Here is a 20369-nt window from a genome sequence, read left to right as displayed (position 1 = left end):
ATGTGCAAAAAAAAGACAGCCTGGCGGCCGGCTGTTGCAGTGTTGCCCTCTCAGGCAACACTGAGTGACTGACTGAGCCTCACAGTCTTATATAAAGTTCAGACGGAACTTTGCACGTGTCATAGTGGAGCCCTCAGGATTCCAGAGCCAGCTTTCTGACATCATAATGGGGCCTGCCTCAGAGATAAAAGCCTGGGCCCAGGCAGTGTTGTTCAGTGCTGCTCAGCAGGCAGCACAGGACTGGATTAAAGCTGATACAAGGTGTGAAGGAACAAGGGGTGGCTGTGGGCATGCACTTGCTGCCGCTGCCAGTGTTTATCTGCATGGCAGGAGGGCATTTGGGCGTTGCCAGGAAGGCGTTTTTATGTAGATTCCTCCTCTTTCAGCACTGCATTGTGGTGCAAGCAAAAGAAGCAAATCCTGTCTGGCTTCCTCTCCGGCCTTTATTCACCTCCCGCTTAGTAGCTGTAAATGTGTGTGAGCCTGCAGGGCCCCATGGAATTGCCTAGGAGTAGGCTGAATCGCTGCAAGGGGTGAACAGCAGTATGGGACAGGCTCGGGCAAGGCAAGGGCCGCTCGGGTTATCGCTTCTCGGCCTTTTGGCTAAGATCAAGTGTAGTATCTGTTCTTATCAGTTTAATATCTGATACGTCCCCTATCTGGGGACCATATATTAAATGGATTTTTAGAACAGGGAGATGGAAATAGAGCTTGCTCTGTCCACTCCACGCATTGACCTGGTATTGCAGTATTTCCAGGACCGGTGCACCCTTCCCTTATGTGTTGACTAAAATCAGATTCCAAAAGTGTTTTTTCTCTTTGCCATTGTTTCTGTCTTTCTGAAGGGATCTCCCCTTTTAATCCCATTATTTCAACACCTGTTGGACAATGCATTTGTACAGTCATGTGTGATAATGAGCTCATTTATTAAATGCAATTAATGAATACATTGCCACCTCTTGTTGTGTGTGTGTGTGTGTGTGTCTTCTGTGTTTCTGTGTTTCCGGCATTTCACATTGGAACAGCTCATTCACCTTCCTTGTCTTCTCTCCGCCCTCCCTCCCTCCCTCCCTCCTAGGTAAGTTAAAGAGCTGCACCTGAGCCAGCCACTGATTGATGCAGCACCACAGTCAAATAGTGGAGTGGAGTGGAGTAGGGGAACAGCAAACAGCCATTAAAGCAGCCAGCCGCCTACCCGCCACAATGGACCTACCTGTGTACACTAGGTGGATGTGATGGAATGTACTGTCGTCCCTACATTTCAAGAAGAAGTAAGAATTGCAGTTGCAACAAACCCTTGCTTGCCTACAAAGAGAGCAGCAATTTGGATTTGTTACTATGTTACCTGGAAGAATAACAAACTGTGCAAGGATGGAGGTTGTAGGAGCAAAGAGAAGTTGTCTGTAAAGTTGGTGGATGCCTATTTTCCATTTTGCAGTCCCTTGTCTCCCTCTTGTGGCCTCCTGGAGGCAAATAAATGTGCAAAAAAAAGACAGCCTGGCGGCCGGCTGTTGCAGTGTTGCCCTCTCAGGCAACACTGAGTGACTGACTGAGCCTCACAGTCTTATATAAAGTTCAGACGGAACTTTGCACGTGTCATAGTGGAGCCCTCAGGATTCCAGAGCCAGCTTTCTGACATCATAATGGGGCCTGCCTCAGAGATAAAAGCCTGGGCCCAGGCAGTGTTGTTCAGTGCTGCTCAGCAGGCAGCACAGGACTGGATTAAAGCTGATACAAGGTGTGAAGGAACAAGGGGTGGCTGTGGGCATGCACTTGCTGCCGCTGCCAGTGTTTATCTGCATGGCAGGAGGGCATTTGGGCGTTGCCAGGAAGGCGTTTTTATGTAGATTCCTCCTCTTTCAGCACTGCATTGTGGTGCAAGCAAAAGAAGCAAATCCTGTCTGGCTTCCTCTCCGGCCTTTATTCACCTCCCGCTTAGTAGCTGTAAATGTGTGTGAGCCTGCAGGGCCCCATGGAATTGCCTAGGAGTAGGCTGAATCGCTGCAAGGGGTGAACAGCAGTATGGGACAGGCTCGGGCAAGGCAAGGGCCGCTCGGGTTATCGCTTCTCGGCCTTTTGGCTAAGATCAAGTGTAGTATCTGTTCTTATCAGTTTAATATCTGATACGTCCCCTATCTGGGGACCATATATTAAATGGATTTTTAGAACAGGGAGATGGAAATAGAGCTTGCTCTGTCCACTCCACGCATTGACCTGGTATTGCAGTATTTCCAGGACCGGTGCACCCTTCCCTTATGTGTTGACTAAAATCAGATTCCAAAAGTGTTTTTTCTCTTTGCCATTGTTTCTGTCTTTCTGAAGGGATCTCCCCTTTTAATCCCATTATTTCAACACCTGTTGGACAATGCATTTGTACAGTCATGTGTGATAATGAGCTCATTTATTAAATGCAATTAATGAATACATTGCCACCTCTTGTTGTGTGTGTGTGTGTGTGTGTCTTCTGTGTTTCTGTGTTTCCGGCATTTCACATTGGAACAGCTCATTCACCTTCCTTGTCTTCTCTCCGCCCTCCCTCCCTCCCTCCCTCCTAGGTAAGTTAAAGAGCTGCACCTGAGCCAGCCACTGATTGATGCAGCACCACAGTCAAATAGTGGAGTGGAGTGGAGTAGGGGAACAGCAAACAGCCATTAAAGCAGCCAGCCGCCTACCCGCCACAATGGACCTACCTGTGTACACTAGGTGGATGTGATGGAATGTACTGTCGTCCCTACATTTCAAGAAGAAGTAAGAATTGCAGTTGCAACAAACCCTTGCTTGCCTACAAAGAGAGCAGCAATTTGGATTTGTTACTATGTTACCTGGAAGAATAACAAACTGTGCAAGGATGGAGGTTGTAGGAGCAAAGAGAAGTTGTCTGTAAAGTTGGTGGATGCCTATTTTCCATTTTGCAGTCCCTTGTCTCCCTCTTGTGGCCTCCTGGAGGCAAATAAATGTGCAAAAAAAAGACAGCCTGGCGGCCGGCTGTTGCAGTGTTGCCCTCTCAGGCAACACTGAGTGACTGACTGAGCCTCACAGTCTTATATAAAGTTCAGACGGAACTTTGCACGTGTCATAGTGGAGCCCTCAGGATTCCAGAGCCAGCTTTCTGACATCATAATGGGGCCTGCCTCAGAGATAAAAGCCTGGGCCCAGGCAGTGTTGTTCAGTGCTGCTCAGCAGGCAGCACAGGACTGGATTAAAGCTGATACAAGGTGTGAAGGAACAAGGGGTGGCTGTGGGCATGCACTTGCTGCCGCTGCCAGTGTTTATCTGCATGGCAGGAGGGCATTTGGGCGTTGCCAGGAAGGCGTTTTTATGTAGATTCCTCCTCTTTCAGCACTGCATTGTGGTGCAAGCAAAAGAAGCAAATCCTGTCTGGCTTCCTCTCCGGCCTTTATTCACCTCCCGCTTAGTAGCTGTAAATGTGTGTGAGCCTGCAGGGCCCCATGGAATTGCCTAGGAGTAGGCTGAATCGCTGCAAGGGGTGAACAGCAGTATGGGACAGGCTCGGGCAAGGCAAGGGCCGCTCGGGTTATCGCTTCTCGGCCTTTTGGCTAAGATCAAGTGTAGTATCTGTTCTTATCAGTTTAATATCTGATACGTCCCCTATCTGGGGACCATATATTAAATGGATTTTTAGAACAGGGAGATGGAAATAGAGCTTGCTCTGTCCACTCCACGCATTGACCTGGTATTGCAGTATTTCCAGGACCGGTGCACCCTTCCCTTATGTGTTGACTAAAATCAGATTCCAAAAGTGTTTTTTCTCTTTGCCATTGTTTCTGTCTTTCTGAAGGGATCTCCCCTTTTAATCCCATTATTTCAACACCTGTTGGACAATGCATTTGTACAGTCATGTGTGATAATGAGCTCATTTATTAAATGCAATTAATGAATACATTGCCACCTCTTGTTGTGTGTGTGTGTGTGTGTGTCTTCTGTGTTTCTGTGTTTCCGGCATTTCACATTGGAACAGCTCATTCACCTTCCTTGTCTTCTCTCCGCCCTCCCTCCCTCCCTCCCTCCTAGGTAAGTTAAAGAGCTGCACCTGAGCCAGCCACTGATTGATGCAGCACCACAGTCAAATAGTGGAGTGGAGTGGAGTAGGGGAACAGCAAACAGCCATTAAAGCAGCCAGCCGCCTACCCGCCACAATGGACCTACCTGTGTACACTAGGTGGATGTGATGGAATGTACTGTCGTCCCTACATTTCAAGAAGAAGTAAGAATTGCAGTTGCAACAAACCCTTGCTTGCCTACAAAGAGAGCAGCAATTTGGATTTGTTACTATGTTACCTGGAAGAATAACAAACTGTGCAAGGATGGAGGTTGTAGGAGCAAAGAGAAGTTGTCTGTAAAGTTGGTGGATGCCTATTTTCCATTTTGCAGTCCCTTGTCTCCCTCTTGTGGCCTCCTGGAGGCAAATAAATGTGCAAAAAAAAGACAGCCTGGCGGCCGGCTGTTGCAGTGTTGCCCTCTCAGGCAACACTGAGTGACTGACTGAGCCTCACAGTCTTATATAAAGTTCAGACGGAACTTTGCACGTGTCATAGTGGAGCCCTCAGGATTCCAGAGCCAGCTTTCTGACATCATAATGGGGCCTGCCTCAGAGATAAAAGCCTGGGCCCAGGCAGTGTTGTTCAGTGCTGCTCAGCAGGCAGCACAGGACTGGATTAAAGCTGATACAAGGTGTGAAGGAACAAGGGGTGGCTGTGGGCATGCACTTGCTGCCGCTGCCAGTGTTTATCTGCATGGCAGGAGGGCATTTGGGCGTTGCCAGGAAGGCGTTTTTATGTAGATTCCTCCTCTTTCAGCACTGCATTGTGGTGCAAGCAAAAGAAGCAAATCCTGTCTGGCTTCCTCTCCGGCCTTTATTCACCTCCCGCTTAGTAGCTGTAAATGTGTGTGAGCCTGCAGGGCCCCATGGAATTGCCTAGGAGTAGGCTGAATCGCTGCAAGGGGTGAACAGCAGTATGGGACAGGCTCGGGCAAGGCAAGGGCCGCTCGGGTTATCGCTTCTCGGCCTTTTGGCTAAGATCAAGTGTAGTATCTGTTCTTATCAGTTTAATATCTGATACGTCCCCTATCTGGGGACCATATATTAAATGGATTTTTAGAACAGGGAGATGGAAATAGAGCTTGCTCTGTCCACTCCACGCATTGACCTGGTATTGCAGTATTTCCAGGACCGGTGCACCCTTCCCTTATGTGTTGACTAAAATCAGATTCCAAAAGTGTTTTTTCTCTTTGCCATTGTTTCTGTCTTTCTGAAGGGATCTCCCCTTTTAATCCCATTATTTCAACACCTGTTGGACAATGCATTTGTACAGTCATGTGTGATAATGAGCTCATTTATTAAATGCAATTAATGAATACATTGCCACCTCTTGTTGTGTGTGTGTGTGTGTGTGTCTTCTGTGTTTCTGTGTTTCCGGCATTTCACATTGGAACAGCTCATTCACCTTCCTTGTCTTCTCTCCGCCCTCCCTCCCTCCCTCCCTCCTAGGTAAGTTAAAGAGCTGCACCTGAGCCAGCCACTGATTGATGCAGCACCACAGTCAAATAGTGGAGTGGAGTGGAGTAGGGGAACAGCAAACAGCCATTAAAGCAGCCAGCCGCCTACCCGCCACAATGGACCTACCTGTGTACACTAGGTGGATGTGATGGAATGTACTGTCGTCCCTACATTTCAAGAAGAAGTAAGAATTGCAGTTGCAACAAACCCTTGCTTGCCTACAAAGAGAGCAGCAATTTGGATTTGTTACTATGTTACCTGGAAGAATAACAAACTGTGCAAGGATGGAGGTTGTAGGAGCAAAGAGAAGTTGTCTGTAAAGTTGGTGGATGCCTATTTTCCATTTTGCAGTCCCTTGTCTCCCTCTTGTGGCCTCCTGGAGGCAAATAAATGTGCAAAAAAAAGACAGCCTGGCGGCCGGCTGTTGCAGTGTTGCCCTCTCAGGCAACACTGAGTGACTGACTGAGCCTCACAGTCTTATATAAAGTTCAGACGGAACTTTGCACGTGTCATAGTGGAGCCCTCAGGATTCCAGAGCCAGCTTTCTGACATCATAATGGGGCCTGCCTCAGAGATAAAAGCCTGGGCCCAGGCAGTGTTGTTCAGTGCTGCTCAGCAGGCAGCACAGGACTGGATTAAAGCTGATACAAGGTGTGAAGGAACAAGGGGTGGCTGTGGGCATGCACTTGCTGCCGCTGCCAGTGTTTATCTGCATGGCAGGAGGGCATTTGGGCGTTGCCAGGAAGGCGTTTTTATGTAGATTCCTCCTCTTTCAGCACTGCATTGTGGTGCAAGCAAAAGAAGCAAATCCTGTCTGGCTTCCTCTCCGGCCTTTATTCACCTCCCGCTTAGTAGCTGTAAATGTGTGTGAGCCTGCAGGGCCCCATGGAATTGCCTAGGAGTAGGCTGAATCGCTGCAAGGGGTGAACAGCAGTATGGGACAGGCTCGGGCAAGGCAAGGGCCGCTCGGGTTATCGCTTCTCGGCCTTTTGGCTAAGATCAAGTGTAGTACTTTAGGGTATTGCCTTGTTTCTTGGTCAGGAGGTGCCCTGGTACCCTTTTCCTTGGCCTGGGGGGATCGTTTCTCTTAGGAGAGACTTCACCCCTCTGCTGCTATTGGGGAGGAGGATTAGTCCAGGGCAACGGGGAGCGATCACCTGCCTGGTACTCCGGTACTGAAGGTATTTCTTTGGAGATTGCTGGAATTCTTTTGGAGCAGGATGGAGGAAATTCCCGAACATATGCGAACCAGGAATGCGGTCCGGTTTTTCGTGGAGGAATCTGAGAGGCAAAGGAAGGATTTGGAGTACATCACGAAGGTCCTTTTGTTGGATTTCTTTCAGCTGGAGAGATCGTGCATTTTGGCGGTGATGGACTATCCGAGGAGAGGGTGCTTTGACGTTACCTTCGCTACAGAAGAAATTTATTCAGATTTTTTGGAACGCTTGAAGGAAGGTAAAAGGGACCCAAGACTTGTGGGTGTGAAGGTAACACCACATTTTGTGCCAAACAAGAAGTTGGTGGTCGTAAAGATGTTTTCGCCTTACGTGGAGGAAGAGGACATTAAGTCATTTCTCACTAAGTTTTGTGAGGAGGTGGTGGGAAAGGGGAAAGTGTTTAACCCCTTTGGATTTTGGACTGGGAAATGGAAATTTCTTTGTAAATTTGTGAGAATTGGTGAATCTAGAAACCTATTGTTTCCTCCAGCGCGGTTTAAGATTGGAAGTGCATGTGGAAATTTATTTTTTTTGGGAATGGATATGTTTTGTTTGAATTGTAAAGATTATGGTCATGAGAGAGAAACGTGTGAGAAAGTAATGTGTACAAAATGTCTGCAAGAGGGGCATAAGTATAATGAATGTCAGAAAGGGAAAGTATGTAATATGTGTGGAGAGGAGGGGCACATATTCAAATCATGCCCAAAGAAAAGCAAACGTGAGGTACAAGAGGAAAATAAGAAGATAGTCAAAAGAAAGGAAGCGGAAGTTAGTTTGGAAGAAGGAAAGCTTCAGAAATTGGAAGGAAGTGGGCAAAGTGATGAGAAAAAAAGGAAAAAAGCAGAGAGAAAGAAAAAAAGTGTCATTTCAGAAGAGGAAAGAGCAGAAAGAGACAGGTTACTGGAAGAAGTAGAGCAGTTACGTAGTAAAATTAATTTTGAAAAAATGCGGAGAAGGGTGCGGCTCTGTGTAAGAGAAAATTTACCAGGGTTTCTTGAACGGTATGGTGTGCCAACGTGGTTAGCGTGCATTGTAAACTGTGAATGGGATGGTAATGATTTGCAGGAACATTTAGTGGATATGTTAGGAACTATTGCTGTTAAAAAAGGAATGTTTTTTTGATTTCTTAAAAGGAAAAAAGGAAAGAGGAAAACAAAAGTTAATTATACGTTTTCAGTTTTCATTGTGATGATCTAAGTCTTTTTTATTTTGAATTTTATGATTTTTAAGACGTGATCTGAATGAAAAAAAAAAAAAAAAAATCTGTTCTTATCAGTTTAATATCTGATACGTCCCCTATCTGGGGACCATATATTAAATGGATTTTTAGAACAGGGAGATGGAAATAGAGCTTGCTCTGTCCACTCCACGCATTGACCTGGTATTGCAGTATTTCCAGGACCGGTGCACCCTTCCCTTATGTGTTGACTAAAATCAGATTCCAAAAGTGTTTTTTCTCTTTGCCATTGTTTCTGTCTTTCTGAAGGGATCTCCCCTTTTAATCCCATTATTTCAACACCTGTTGGACAATGCATTTGTACAGTCATGTGTGATAATGAGCTCATTTATTAAATGCAATTAATGAATACATTGCCACCTCTTGTTGTGTGTGTGTGTGTGTGTGTCTTCTGTGTTTCTGTGTTTCCGGCATTTCACATTGGAACAGCTCATTCATCTTCCTTGTCTTCTCTCCGCCCTCCCTCCCTCCCTCCCTCCTAGGTAAGTTAAAGAGCTGCACCTGAGCCAGCCACTGATTGATGCAGCACCACAGTCAAATAGTGGAGTGGAGTGGAGTAGGGGAACAGCAAACAGCCATTAAAGCAGCCAGCCGCCTACCCGCCACAATGGACCTACCTGTGTACACTAGGTGGATGTGATGGAATGTACTGTCGTCCCTACATTTCAAGAAGAAGTAAGAATTGCAGTTGCAACAAACCCTTGCTTGCCTACAAAGAGAGCAGCAATTTGGATTTGTTACTATGTTACCTGGAAGAATAACAAACTGTGCAAGGATGGAGGTTGTAGGAGCAAAGAGAAGTTGTCTGTAAAGTTGGTGGATGCCTATTTTCCATTTTGCAGTCCCTTGTCTCCCTCTTGTGGCCTCCTGGAGGCAAATAAATGTGCAAAAAAAAGACAGCCTGGCGGCCGGCTGTTGCAGTGTTGCCCTCTCAGGCAACACTGAGTGACTGACTGAGCCTCACAGTCTTATATAAAGTTCAGACGGAACTTTGCACGTGTCATAGTGGAGCCCTCAGGATTCCAGAGCCAGCTTTCTGACATCATAATGGGGCCTGCCTCAGAGATAAAAGCCTGGGCCCAGGCAGTGTTGTTCAGTGCTGCTCAGCAGGCAGCACAGGACTGGATTAAAGCTGATACAAGGTGTGAAGGAACAAGGGGTGGCTGTGGGCATGCACTTGCTGCCGCTGCCAGTGTTTATCTGCATGGCAGGAGGGCATTTGGGCGTTGCCAGGAAGGCGTTTTTATGTAGATTCCTCCTCTTTCAGCACTGCATTGTGGTGCAAGCAAAAGAAGCAAATCCTGTCTGGCTTCCTCTCCGGCCTTTATTCACCTCCCGCTTAGTAGCTGTAAATGTGTGTGAGCCTGCAGGGCCCCATGGAATTGCCTAGGAGTAGGCTGAATCGCTGCAAGGGGTGAACAGCAGTATGGGACAGGCTCGGGCAAGGCAAGGGCCGCTCGGGTTATCGCTTCTCGGCCTTTTGGCTAAGATCAAGTGTAGTATCTGTTCTTATCAGTTTAATATCTGATACGTCCCCTATCTGGGGACCATATATTAAATGGATTTTTAGAACAGGGAGATGGAAATAGAGCTTGCTCTGTCCACTCCACGCATTGACCTGGTATTGCAGTATTTCCAGGACCGGTGCACCCTTCCCTTATGTGTTGACTAAAATCAGATTCCAAAAGTGTTTTTTCTCTTTGCCATTGTTTCTGTCTTTCTGAAGGGATCTCCCCTTTTAATCCCATTATTTCAACACCTGTTGGACAATGCATTTGTACAGTCATGTGTGATAATGAGCTCATTTATTAAATGCAATTAATGAATACATTGCCACCTCTTGTTGTGTGTGTGTGTGTGTGTGTCTTCTGTGTTTCTGTGTTTCCGGCATTTCACATTGGAACAGCTCATTCACCTTCCTTGTCTTCTCTCCGCCCTCCCTCCCTCCCTCCCTCCTAGGTAAGTTAAAGAGCTGCACCTGAGCCAGCCACTGATTGATGCAGCACCACAGTCAAATAGTGGAGTGGAGTGGAGTAGGGGAACAGCAAACAGCCATTAAAGCAGCCAGCCGCCTACCCGCCACAATGGACCTACCTGTGTACACTAGGTGGATGTGATGGAATGTACTGTCGTCCCTACATTTCAAGAAGAAGTAAGAATTGCAGTTGCAACAAACCCTTGCTTGCCTACAAAGAGAGCAGCAATTTGGATTTGTTACTATGTTACCTGGAAGAATAACAAACTGTGCAAGGATGGAGGTTGTAGGAGCAAAGAGAAGTTGTCTGTAAAGTTGGTGGATGCCTATTTTCCATTTTGCAGTCCCTTGTCTCCCTCTTGTGGCCTCCTGGAGGCAAATAAATGTGCAAAAAAAAGACAGCCTGGCGGCCGGCTGTTGCAGTGTTGCCCTCTCAGGCAACACTGAGTGACTGACTGAGCCTCACAGTCTTATATAAAGTTCAGACGGAACTTTGCACGTGTCATAGTGGAGCCCTCAGGATTCCAGAGCCAGCTTTCTGACATCATAATGGGGCCTGCCTCAGAGATAAAAGCCTGGGCCCAGGCAGTGTTGTTCAGTGCTGCTCAGCAGGCAGCACAGGACTGGATTAAAGCTGATACAAGGTGTGAAGGAACAAGGGGTGGCTGTGGGCATGCACTTGCTGCCGCTGCCAGTGTTTATCTGCATGGCAGGAGGGCATTTGGGCGTTGCCAGGAAGGCGTTTTTATGTAGATTCCTCCTCTTTCAGCACTGCATTGTGGTGCAAGCAAAAGAAGCAAATCCTGTCTGGCTTCCTCTCCGGCCTTTATTCACCTCCCGCTTAGTAGCTGTAAATGTGTGTGAGCCTGCAGGGCCCCATGGAATTGCCTAGGAGTAGGCTGAATCGCTGCAAGGGGTGAACAGCAGTATGGGACAGGCTCGGGCAAGGCAAGGGCCGCTCGGGTTATCGCTTCTCGGCCTTTTGGCTAAGATCAAGTGTAGTATCTGTTCTTATCAGTTTAATATCTGATACGTCCCCTATCTGGGGACCATATATTAAATGGATTTTTAGAACAGGGAGATGGAAATAGAGCTTGCTCTGTCCACTCCACGCATTGACCTGGTATTGCAGTATTTCCAGGACCGGTGCACCCTTCCCTTATGTGTTGACTAAAATCAGATTCCAAAAGTGTTTTTTCTCTTTGCCATTGTTTCTGTCTTTCTGAAGGGATCTCCCCTTTTAATCCCATTATTTCAACACCTGTTGGACAATGCATTTGTACAGTCATGTGTGATAATGAGCTCATTTATTAAATGCAATTAATGAATACATTGCCACCTCTTGTTGTGTGTGTGTGTGTGTGTGTCTTCTGTGTTTCTGTGTTTCCGGCATTTCACATTGGAACAGCTCATTCACCTTCCTTGTCTTCTCTCCGCCCTCCCTCCCTCCCTCCCTCCTAGGTAAGTTAAAGAGCTGCACCTGAGCCAGCCACTGATTGATGCAGCACCACAGTCAAATAGTGGAGTGGAGTGGAGTAGGGGAACAGCAAACAGCCATTAAAGCAGCCAGCCGCCTACCCGCCACAATGGACCTACCTGTGTACACTAGGTGGATGTGATGGAATGTACTGTCGTCCCTACATTTCAAGAAGAAGTAAGAATTGCAGTTGCAACAAACCCTTGCTTGCCTACAAAGAGAGCAGCAATTTGGATTTGTTACTATGTTACCTGGAAGAATAACAAACTGTGCAAGGATGGAGGTTGTAGGAGCAAAGAGAAGTTGTCTGTAAAGTTGGTGGATGCCTATTTTCCATTTTGCAGTCCCTTGTCTCCCTCTTGTGGCCTCCTGGAGGCAAATAAATGTGCAAAAAAAAGACAGCCTGGCGGCCGGCTGTTGCAGTGTTGCCCTCTCAGGCAACACTGAGTGACTGACTGAGCCTCACAGTCTTATATAAAGTTCAGACGGAACTTTGCACGTGTCATAGTGGAGCCCTCAGGATTCCAGAGCCAGCTTTCTGACATCATAATGGGGCCTGCCTCAGAGATAAAAGCCTGGGCCCAGGCAGTGTTGTTCAGTGCTGCTCAGCAGGCAGCACAGGACTGGATTAAAGCTGATACAAGGTGTGAAGGAACAAGGGGTGGCTGTGGGCATGCACTTGCTGCCGCTGCCAGTGTTTATCTGCATGGCAGGAGGGCATTTGGGCGTTGCCAGGAAGGCGTTTTTATGTAGATTCCTCCTCTTTCAGCACTGCATTGTGGTGCAAGCAAAAGAAGCAAATCCTGTCTGGCTTCCTCTCCGGCCTTTATTCACCTCCCGCTTAGTAGCTGTAAATGTGTGTGAGCCTGCAGGGCCCCATGGAATTGCCTAGGAGTAGGCTGAATCGCTGCAAGGGGTGAACAGCAGTATGGGACAGGCTCGGGCAAGGCAAGGGCCGCTCGGGTTATCGCTTCTCGGCCTTTTGGCTAAGATCAAGTGTAGTATCTGTTCTTATCAGTTTAATATCTGATACGTCCCCTATCTGGGGACCATATATTAAATGGATTTTTAGAACAGGGAGATGGAAATAGAGCTTGCTCTGTCCACTCCACGCATTGACCTGGTATTGCAGTATTTCCAGGACCGGTGCACCCTTCCCTTATGTGTTGACTAAAATCAGATTCCAAAAGTGTTTTTTCTCTTTGCCATTGTTTCTGTCTTTCTGAAGGGATCTCCCCTTTTAATCCCATTATTTCAACACCTGTTGGACAATGCATTTGTACAGTCATGTGTGATAATGAGCTCATTTATTAAATGCAATTAATGAATACATTGCCACCTCTTGTTGTGTGTGTGTGTGTGTGTGTCTTCTGTGTTTCTGTGTTTCCGGCATTTCACATTGGAACAGCTCATTCACCTTCCTTGTCTTCTCTCCGCCCTCCCTCCCTCCCTCCCTCCTAGGTAAGTTAAAGAGCTGCACCTGAGCCAGCCACTGATTGATGCAGCACCACAGTCAAATAGTGGAGTGGAGTGGAGTAGGGGAACAGCAAACAGCCATTAAAGCAGCCAGCCGCCTACCCGCCACAATGGACCTACCTGTGTACACTAGGTGGATGTGATGGAATGTACTGTCGTCCCTACATTTCAAGAAGAAGTAAGAATTGCAGTTGCAACAAACCCTTGCTTGCCTACAAAGAGAGCAGCAATTTGGATTTGTTACTATGTTACCTGGAAGAATAACAAACTGTGCAAGGATGGAGGTTGTAGGAGCAAAGAGAAGTTGTCTGTAAAGTTGGTGGATGCCTATTTTCCATTTTGCAGTCCCTTGTCTCCCTCTTGTGGCCTCCTGGAGGCAAATAAATGTGCAAAAAAAAGACAGCCTGGCGGCCGGCTGTTGCAGTGTTGCCCTCTCAGGCAACACTGAGTGACTGACTGAGCCTCACAGTCTTATATAAAGTTCAGACGGAACTTTGCACGTGTCATAGTGGAGCCCTCAGGATTCCAGAGCCAGCTTTCTGACATCATAATGGGGCCTGCCTCAGAGATAAAAGCCTGGGCCCAGGCAGTGTTGTTCAGTGCTGCTCAGCAGGCAGCACAGGACTGGATTAAAGCTGATACAAGGTGTGAAGGAACAAGGGGTGGCTGTGGGCATGCACTTGCTGCCGCTGCCAGTGTTTATCTGCATGGCAGGAGGGCATTTGGGCGTTGCCAGGAAGGCGTTTTTATGTAGATTCCTCCTCTTTCAGCACTGCATTGTGGTGCAAGCAAAAGAAGCAAATCCTGTCTGGCTTCCTCTCCGGCCTTTATTCACCTCCCGCTTAGTAGCTGTAAATGTGTGTGAGCCTGCAGGGCCCCATGGAATTGCCTAGGAGTAGGCTGAATCGCTGCAAGGGGTGAACAGCAGTATGGGACAGGCTCGGGCAAGGCAAGGGCCGCTCGGGTTATCGCTTCTCGGCCTTTTGGCTAAGATCAAGTGTAGTATCTGTTCTTATCAGTTTAATATCTGATACGTCCCCTATCTGGGGACCATATATTAAATGGATTTTTAGAACAGGGAGATGGAAATAGAGCTTGCTCTGTCCACTCCACGCATTGACCTGGTATTGCAGTATTTCCAGGACCGGTGCACCCTTCCCTTATGTGTTGACTAAAATCAGATTCCAAAAGTGTTTTTTCTCTTTGCCATTGTTTCTGTCTTTCTGAAGGGATCTCCCCTTTTAATCCCATTATTTCAACACCTGTTGGACAATGCATTTGTACAGTCATGTGTGATAATGAGCTCATTTATTAAATGCAATTAATGAATACATTGCCACCTCTTGTTGTGTGTGTGTGTGTGTGTGTCTTCTGTGTTTCTGTGTTTCCGGCATTTCACATTGGAACAGCTCATTCACCTTCCTTGTCTTCTCTCCGCCCTCCCTCCCTCCCTCCCTCCTAGGTAAGTTAAAGAGCTGCACCTGAGCCAGCCACTGATTGATGCAGCACCACAGTCAAATAGTGGAGTGGAGTAGGGGAACAGCAAACAGCCATTAAAGCAGCCAGCCGCCTACCCGCCACAATGGACCTACCTGTGTACACTAGGTGGATGTGATGGAATGTACTGTCGTCCCTACATTTCAAGAAGAAGTAAGAATTGCAGTTGCAACAAACCCTTGCTTGCCTACAAAGAGAGCAGCAATTTGGATTTGTTACTATGTTACCTGGAAGAATAACAAACTGTGCAAGGATGGAGGTTGTAGGAGCAAAGAGAAGTTGTCTGTAAAGTTGGTGGATGCCTATTTTCCATTTTGCAGTCCCTTGTCTCCCTCTTGTGGCCTCCTGGAGGCAAATAAATGTGCAAAAAAAAGACAGCCTGGCGGCCGGCTGTTGCAGTGTTGCCCTCTCAGGCAACACTGAGTGACTGACTGAGCCTCACAGTCTTATATAAAGTTCAGACGGAACTTTGCACGTGTCATAGTGGAGCCCTCAGGATTCCAGAGCCAGCTTTCTGACATCATAATGGGGCCTGCCTCAGAGATAAAAGCCTGGGCCCAGGCAGTGTTGTTCAGTGCTGCTCAGCAGGCAGCACAGGACTGGATTAAAGCTGATACAAGGTGTGAAGGAACAAGGGGTGGCTGTGGGCATGCACTTGCTGCCGCTGCCAGTGTTTATCTGCATGGCAGGAGGGCATTTGGGCGTTGCCAGGAAGGCGTTTTTATGTAGATTCCTCCTCTTTCAGCACTGCATTGTGGTGCAAGCAAAAGAAGCAAATCCTGTCTGGCTTCCTCTCCGGCCTTTATTCACCTCCCGCTTAGTAGCTGTAAATGTGTGTGAGCCTGCAGGGCCCCATGGAATTGCCTAGGAGTAGGCTGAATCGCTGCAAGGGGTGAACAGCAGTATGGGACAGGCTCGGGCAAGGCAAGGGCCGCTCGGGTTATCGCTTCTCGGCCTTTTGGCTAAGATCAAGTGTAGTATCTGTTCTTATCAGTTTAATATCTGATACGTCCCCTATCTGGGGACCATATATTAAATGGATTTTTAGAACAGGGAGATGGAAATAGAGCTTGCTCTGTCCACTCCACGCATTGACCTGGTATTGCAGTATTTCCAGGACCGGTGCACCCTTCCCTTATGTGTTGACTAAAATCAGATTCCAAAAGTGTTTTTTCTCTTTGCCATTGTTTCTGTCTTTCTGAAGGGATCTCCCCTTTTAATCCCATTATTTCAACACCTGTTGGACAATGCATTTGTACAGTCATGTGTGATAATGAGCTCATTTATTAAATGCAATTAATGAATACATTGCCACCTCTTGTTGTGTGTGTGTGTGTGTGTGTCTTCTGTGTTTCTGTGTTTCCGGCATTTCACATTGGAACAGCTCATTCACCTTCCTTGTCTTCTCTCCGCCCTCCCTCCCTCCCTCCCTCCTAGGTAAGTTAAAGAGCTGCACCTGAGCCAGCCACTGATTGATGCAGCACCACAGTCAAATAGTGGAGTGGAGTGGAGTAGGGGAACAGCAAACAGCCATTAAAGCAGCCAGCCGCCTACCCGCCACAATGGACCTACCTGTGTACACTAGGTGGATGTGATGGAATGTACTGTCGTCCCTACATTTCAAGAAGAAGTAAGAATTGCAGTTGCAACAAACCCTTGCTTGCCTACAAAGAGAGCAGCAATTTGGATTTGTTACTATGTTACCTGGAAGAATAACAAACTGTGCAAGGATGGAGGTTGTAGGAGCAAAGAGAAGTTGTCTGTAAAGTTGGTGGATGCCTATTTTCCATTTTGCAGTCCCTTGTCTCCCTCTTGTGGCCTCCTGGAGGCAAATAAATGTGCAAAAAAAAGACAGCCTGGCGGCCGGCTGTTGCAGTGTTGCCCTCTCAGGCAACACTGAGTGACTGACTGAGCCTCACAGTCTTATATAAAGTTCAGACGGAACTTTGCACGTGTCATAGTGGAGCCCTCAGGATTCCAGAGCCAGCTTTCTGACATCATAATGGGGCCTGCCTCAGAGATAAAAGCCTGGGCCCAGGCAGTGTTGTTCAGTGCTGCTCAGCAGGCAGCACAGGACTGGATTAAAGCTGATACAAGGTGTGAAGGAACAAGGGGTGGCTGTGGGCATGCACTTGCTGCCGCTGCCAGTGTTTATCTGCATGGCAGGAGGGCATTTGGGCGTTGCCAGGAAGGCGTTTTTATGTAGATTCCTCCTCTTTCAGCACTGCATTGTGGTGCAAGCAAAAGAAGCAAATCCTGTCTGGCTTCCTCTCCGGCCTTTATTCACCTCCCGCTTAGTAGCTGTAAATGTGTGTGAGCCTGCAGGGCCCCATGGAATTGCCTAGGAGTAGGCTGAATCGCTGCAAGGGGTGAACAGCAGTATGGGACAGGCTCGGGCAAGGCAAGGGCCGCTCGGGTTATCGCTTCTCGGCCTTTTGGCTAAGATCAAGTGTAGTATCTGTTCTTATCAGTTTAATATCTGATACGTCCCCTATCTGGGGACCATATATTAAATGGATTTTTAGAACAGGGAGATGGAAATAGAGCTTGCTCTGTCCACTCCACGCATTGACCTGGTATTGCAGTATTTCCAGGACCGGTGCACCCTTCCCTTATGTGTTGACTAAAATCAGATTCCAAAAGTGTTTTTTCTCTTTGCCATTGTTTCTGTCTTTCTGAAGGGATCTCCCCTTTTAATCCCATTATTTCAACACCTGTTGGACAATGCATTTGTACAGTCATGTGTGATAATGAGCTCATTTATTAAATGCAATTAATGAATACATTGCCACCTCTTGTTGTGTGTGTGTGTGTGTGTGTCTTCTGTGTTTCTGTGTTTCCGGCATTTCACATTGGAACAGCTCATTCACCTTCCTTGTCTTCTCTCCGCCCTCCCTCCCTCCCTCCCTCCTAGGTAAGTTAAAGAGCTGCACCTGAGCCAGCCACTGATTGATGCAGCACCACAGTCAAATAGTGGAGTGGAGTGGAGTAGGGGAACAGCAAACAGCCATTAAAGCAGCCAGCCGCCTACCCGCCACAATGGACCTACCTGTGTACACTAGGTGGATGTGATGGAATGTACTGTCGTCCCTACATTTCAAGAAGAAGTAAGAATTGCAGTTGCAACAAACCCTTGCTTGCCTACAAAGAGAGCAGCAATTTGGATTTGTTACTATGTTACCTGGAAGAATAACAAACTGTGCAAGGATGGAGGTTGTAGGAGCAAAGAGAAGTTGTCTGTAAAGTTGGTGGATGCCTATTTTCCATTTTGCAGTCCCTTGTCTCCCTCTTGTGGCCTCCTGGAGGCAAATAAATGTGCAAAAAAAAGACAGCCTGGCGGCCGGCTGTTGCAGTGTTGCCCTCTCAGGCAACACTGAGTGACTGACTGAGCCTCACAGTCTTATATAAAGTTCAGACGGAACTTTGCACGTGTCATAGTGGAGCCCTCAGGATTCCAGAGCCAGCTTTCTGACATCATAATGGGGCCTGCCTCAGAGATAAAAGCCTGGGCCCAGGCAGTGTTGTTCAGTGCTGCTCAGCAGGCAGCACAGGACTGGATTAAAGCTGATACAAGGTGTGAAGGAACAAGGGGTGGCTGTGGGCATGCACTTGCTGCCGCTGCCAGTGTTTATCTGCATGGCAGGAGGGCATTTGGGCGTTGCCAGGAAGGCGTTTTTATGTAGATTCCTCCTCTTTCAGCACTGCATTGTGGTGCAAGCAAAAGAAGCAAATCCTGTCTGGCTTCCTCTCCGGCCTTTATTCACCTCCCGCTTAGTAGCTGTAAATGTGTGTGAGCCTGCAGGGCCCCATGGAATTGCCTAGGAGTAGGCTGAATCGCTGCAAGGGGTGAACAGCAGTATGGGACAGGCTCGGGCAAGGCAAGGGCCGCTCGGGTTATCGCTTCTCGGCCTTTTGGCTAAGATCAAGTGTAGTATCTGTTCTTATCAGTTTAATATCTGATACGTCCCCTATCTGGGGACCATATATTAAATGGATTTTTAGAACAGGGAGATGGAAATAGAGCTTGCTCTGTCCACTCCACGCATTGACCTGGTATTGCAGTATTTCCAGGACCGGTGCACCCTTCCCTTATGTGTTGACTAAAATCAGATTCCAAAAGTGTTTTTTCTCTTTGCCATTGTTTCTGTCTTTCTGAAGGGATCTCCCCTTTTAATCCCATTATTTCAACACCTGTTGGACAATGCATTTGTACAGTCATGTGTGATAATGAGCTCATTTATTAAATGCAATTAATGAATACATTGCCACCTCTTGTTGTGTGTGTGTGTGTGTGTGTCTTCTGTGTTTCTGTGTTTCCGGCATTTCACATTGGAACAGCTCATTCACCTTCCTTGTCTTCTCTCCGCCCTCCCTCCCTCCCTCCCTCCTAGGTAAGTTAAAGAGCTGCACCTGAGCCAGCCACTGATTGATGCAGCACCACAGTCAAATAGTGGAGTGGAGTGGAGTAGGGGAACAGCAAACAGCCATTAAAGCAGCCAGCCGCCTACCCGCCACAATGGACCTACCTGTGTACACTAGGTGGATGTGATGGAATGTACTGTCGTCCCTACATTTCAAGAAGAAGTAAGAATTGCAGTTGCAACAAACCCTTGCTTGCCTACAAAGAGAGCAGCAATTTGGATTTGTTACTATGTTACCTGGAAGAATAACAAACTGTGCAAGGATGGAGGTTGTAGGAGCAAAGAGAAGTTGTCTGTAAAGTTGGTGGATGCCTATTTTCCATTTTGCAGTCCCTTGTCTCCCTCTTGTGGCCTCCTGGAGGCAAATAAATGTGCAAAAAAAAGACAGCCTGGCGGCCGGCTGTTGCAGTGTTGCCCTCTCAGGCAACACTGAGTGACTGACTGAGCCTCACAGTCTTATATAAAGTTCAGACGGAACTTTGCACGTGTCATAGTGGAGCCCTCAGGATTCCAGAGCCAGCTTTCTGACATCATAATGGGGCCTGCCTCAGAGATAAAAGCCTGGGCCCAGGCAGTGTTGTTCAGTGCTGCTCAGCAGGCAGCACAGGACTGGATTAAAGCTGATACAAGGTGTGAAGGAACAAGGGGTGGCTGTGGGCATGCACTTGCTGCCGCTGCCAGTGTTTATCTGCATGGCAGGAGGGCATTTGGGCGTTGCCAGGAAGGCGTTTTTATGTAGATTCCTCCTCTTTCAGCACTGCATTGTGGTGCAAGCAAAAGAAGCAAATCCTGTCTGGCTTCCTCTCCGGCCTTTATTCACCTCCCGCTTAGTAGCTGTAAATGTGTGTGAGCCTGCAGGGCCCCATGGAATTGCCTAGGAGTAGGCTGAATCGCTGCAAGGGGTGAACAGCAGTATGGGACAGGCTCGGGCAAGGCAAGGGCCGCTCGGGTTATCGCTTCTCGGCCTTTTGGCTAAGATCAAGTGTAGTATCTGTTCTTATCAGTCCTTGTAAGGATAGATAGCTCGGAGAACCACTGGGGGCTATAAACACTAGCTTAGCGATCCAAGAGCGTTCCAGACGAAGCCGGCGACGAACTGCGGAGAAGAACCAGCGAAGACGACGATCCAGAAGGGAGAAGCCGCCATCGGGGAAGAAGCTCCGGGAGATCGCTGCCGGGAAGAAGGAGAACTGCGACAGAGACCTTCGGAGAAGAGCCGCTGCTGAAGGGGATCTTTGAAGAAGCTCGGCCGCAGAAGAAGCTCGACGAGGAACCGCTGCGGAAGAAATTTCGTGGAAGAACCTCGGCCAGCAAGGAGAAGATTTGCATAGCTCCGCCCCCTTCGGGAAAGAGCTATCGAAGATCCTCCCCAAGCGACAGGAACAGCTGGAAGAAGCCATGGCCTCAACCAGCAACCCTGCCACCCAGAAGGAGAAGGCTGATGGACCAGGTGAGCCGGCCCAGGCCAGGACATCTCCTCCTGAAGCCTCCTCAAGCGGACAGGCCACCAGGAAGCCGAACCAGGCTGCTCCAACCCTGGAGCCCTGGATG

The 20369-nt window shown here is 47.9% G+C and overlaps 12 non-coding genes and 2 pseudogenes across 12 annotated transcripts; all 14 read left to right on the top strand.

The window, feature by feature from the left end:
* The first annotated feature begins 583 nt into the window (after positions 1-583).
* LOC142708517 (U2 spliceosomal RNA) lies at positions 584-774 on the top strand. The gene has a single exon (XR_012868839.1). It is a non-coding gene; the product is annotated as a U2 spliceosomal RNA (small nuclear RNA).
* A 1286-nt stretch (positions 775-2060) lies between these two features.
* LOC142708516 (U2 spliceosomal RNA) lies at positions 2061-2251 on the top strand. The gene has a single exon (XR_012868838.1). It is a non-coding gene; the product is annotated as a U2 spliceosomal RNA (small nuclear RNA).
* Positions 2252-3537: 1286 nt separating this feature from the next.
* LOC142708515 (U2 spliceosomal RNA) lies at positions 3538-3728 on the top strand. The gene has a single exon (XR_012868837.1). It is a non-coding gene; the product is annotated as a U2 spliceosomal RNA (small nuclear RNA).
* A 1286-nt stretch (positions 3729-5014) lies between these two features.
* LOC142708514 (U2 spliceosomal RNA) lies at positions 5015-5205 on the top strand. The gene has a single exon (XR_012868836.1). It is a non-coding gene; the product is annotated as a U2 spliceosomal RNA (small nuclear RNA).
* A 1286-nt stretch (positions 5206-6491) lies between these two features.
* LOC142708544 (U2 spliceosomal RNA) lies at positions 6492-6602 on the top strand (annotated as a pseudogene).
* A 1351-nt stretch (positions 6603-7953) lies between these two features.
* On the top strand, positions 7954-8150 carry LOC142708538 (U2 spliceosomal RNA). The gene has a single exon (XR_012868853.1). It is a non-coding gene; the product is annotated as a U2 spliceosomal RNA (small nuclear RNA).
* Positions 8151-9436: 1286 nt separating this feature from the next.
* On the top strand, positions 9437-9627 carry LOC142708513 (U2 spliceosomal RNA). The gene has a single exon (XR_012868835.1). It is a non-coding gene; the product is annotated as a U2 spliceosomal RNA (small nuclear RNA).
* A 1286-nt stretch (positions 9628-10913) lies between these two features.
* LOC142708511 (U2 spliceosomal RNA) lies at positions 10914-11104 on the top strand. Its single transcript, XR_012868834.1, has one exon. It is a non-coding gene; the product is annotated as a U2 spliceosomal RNA (small nuclear RNA).
* Positions 11105-12390: 1286 nt separating this feature from the next.
* LOC142708547 (U2 spliceosomal RNA) lies at positions 12391-12581 on the top strand. The gene has a single exon (XR_012868855.1). It is a non-coding gene; the product is annotated as a U2 spliceosomal RNA (small nuclear RNA).
* Positions 12582-13867: 1286 nt separating this feature from the next.
* Positions 13868-14058, top strand: LOC142708546 (U2 spliceosomal RNA). The gene has a single exon (XR_012868854.1). It is a non-coding gene; the product is annotated as a U2 spliceosomal RNA (small nuclear RNA).
* A 1281-nt stretch (positions 14059-15339) lies between these two features.
* On the top strand, positions 15340-15530 carry LOC142708535 (U2 spliceosomal RNA). Its single transcript, XR_012868851.1, has one exon. It is a non-coding gene; the product is annotated as a U2 spliceosomal RNA (small nuclear RNA).
* A 1286-nt stretch (positions 15531-16816) lies between these two features.
* Positions 16817-17007, top strand: LOC142708522 (U2 spliceosomal RNA). The gene has a single exon (XR_012868844.1). It is a non-coding gene; the product is annotated as a U2 spliceosomal RNA (small nuclear RNA).
* Positions 17008-18293: 1286 nt separating this feature from the next.
* On the top strand, positions 18294-18484 carry LOC142708510 (U2 spliceosomal RNA). Its single transcript, XR_012868833.1, has one exon. It is a non-coding gene; the product is annotated as a U2 spliceosomal RNA (small nuclear RNA).
* Positions 18485-19770: 1286 nt separating this feature from the next.
* On the top strand, positions 19771-19872 carry LOC142708540 (U2 spliceosomal RNA; annotated as a pseudogene).
* Positions 19873-20369: the final 497 nt, after the last annotated feature.

This window comes from Rhinoderma darwinii, unplaced genomic scaffold (assembly GCF_050947455.1).
Source record: "Rhinoderma darwinii isolate aRhiDar2 unplaced genomic scaffold, aRhiDar2.hap1 Scaffold_4006, whole genome shotgun sequence".
Lineage (NCBI taxonomy): Eukaryota > Metazoa > Chordata > Amphibia > Anura > Rhinodermatidae > Rhinoderma > Rhinoderma darwinii.
The sequence above is the reverse complement of the archived record's forward strand: the minus strand, read 5'-3'. Positions and strand labels throughout refer to the sequence as shown.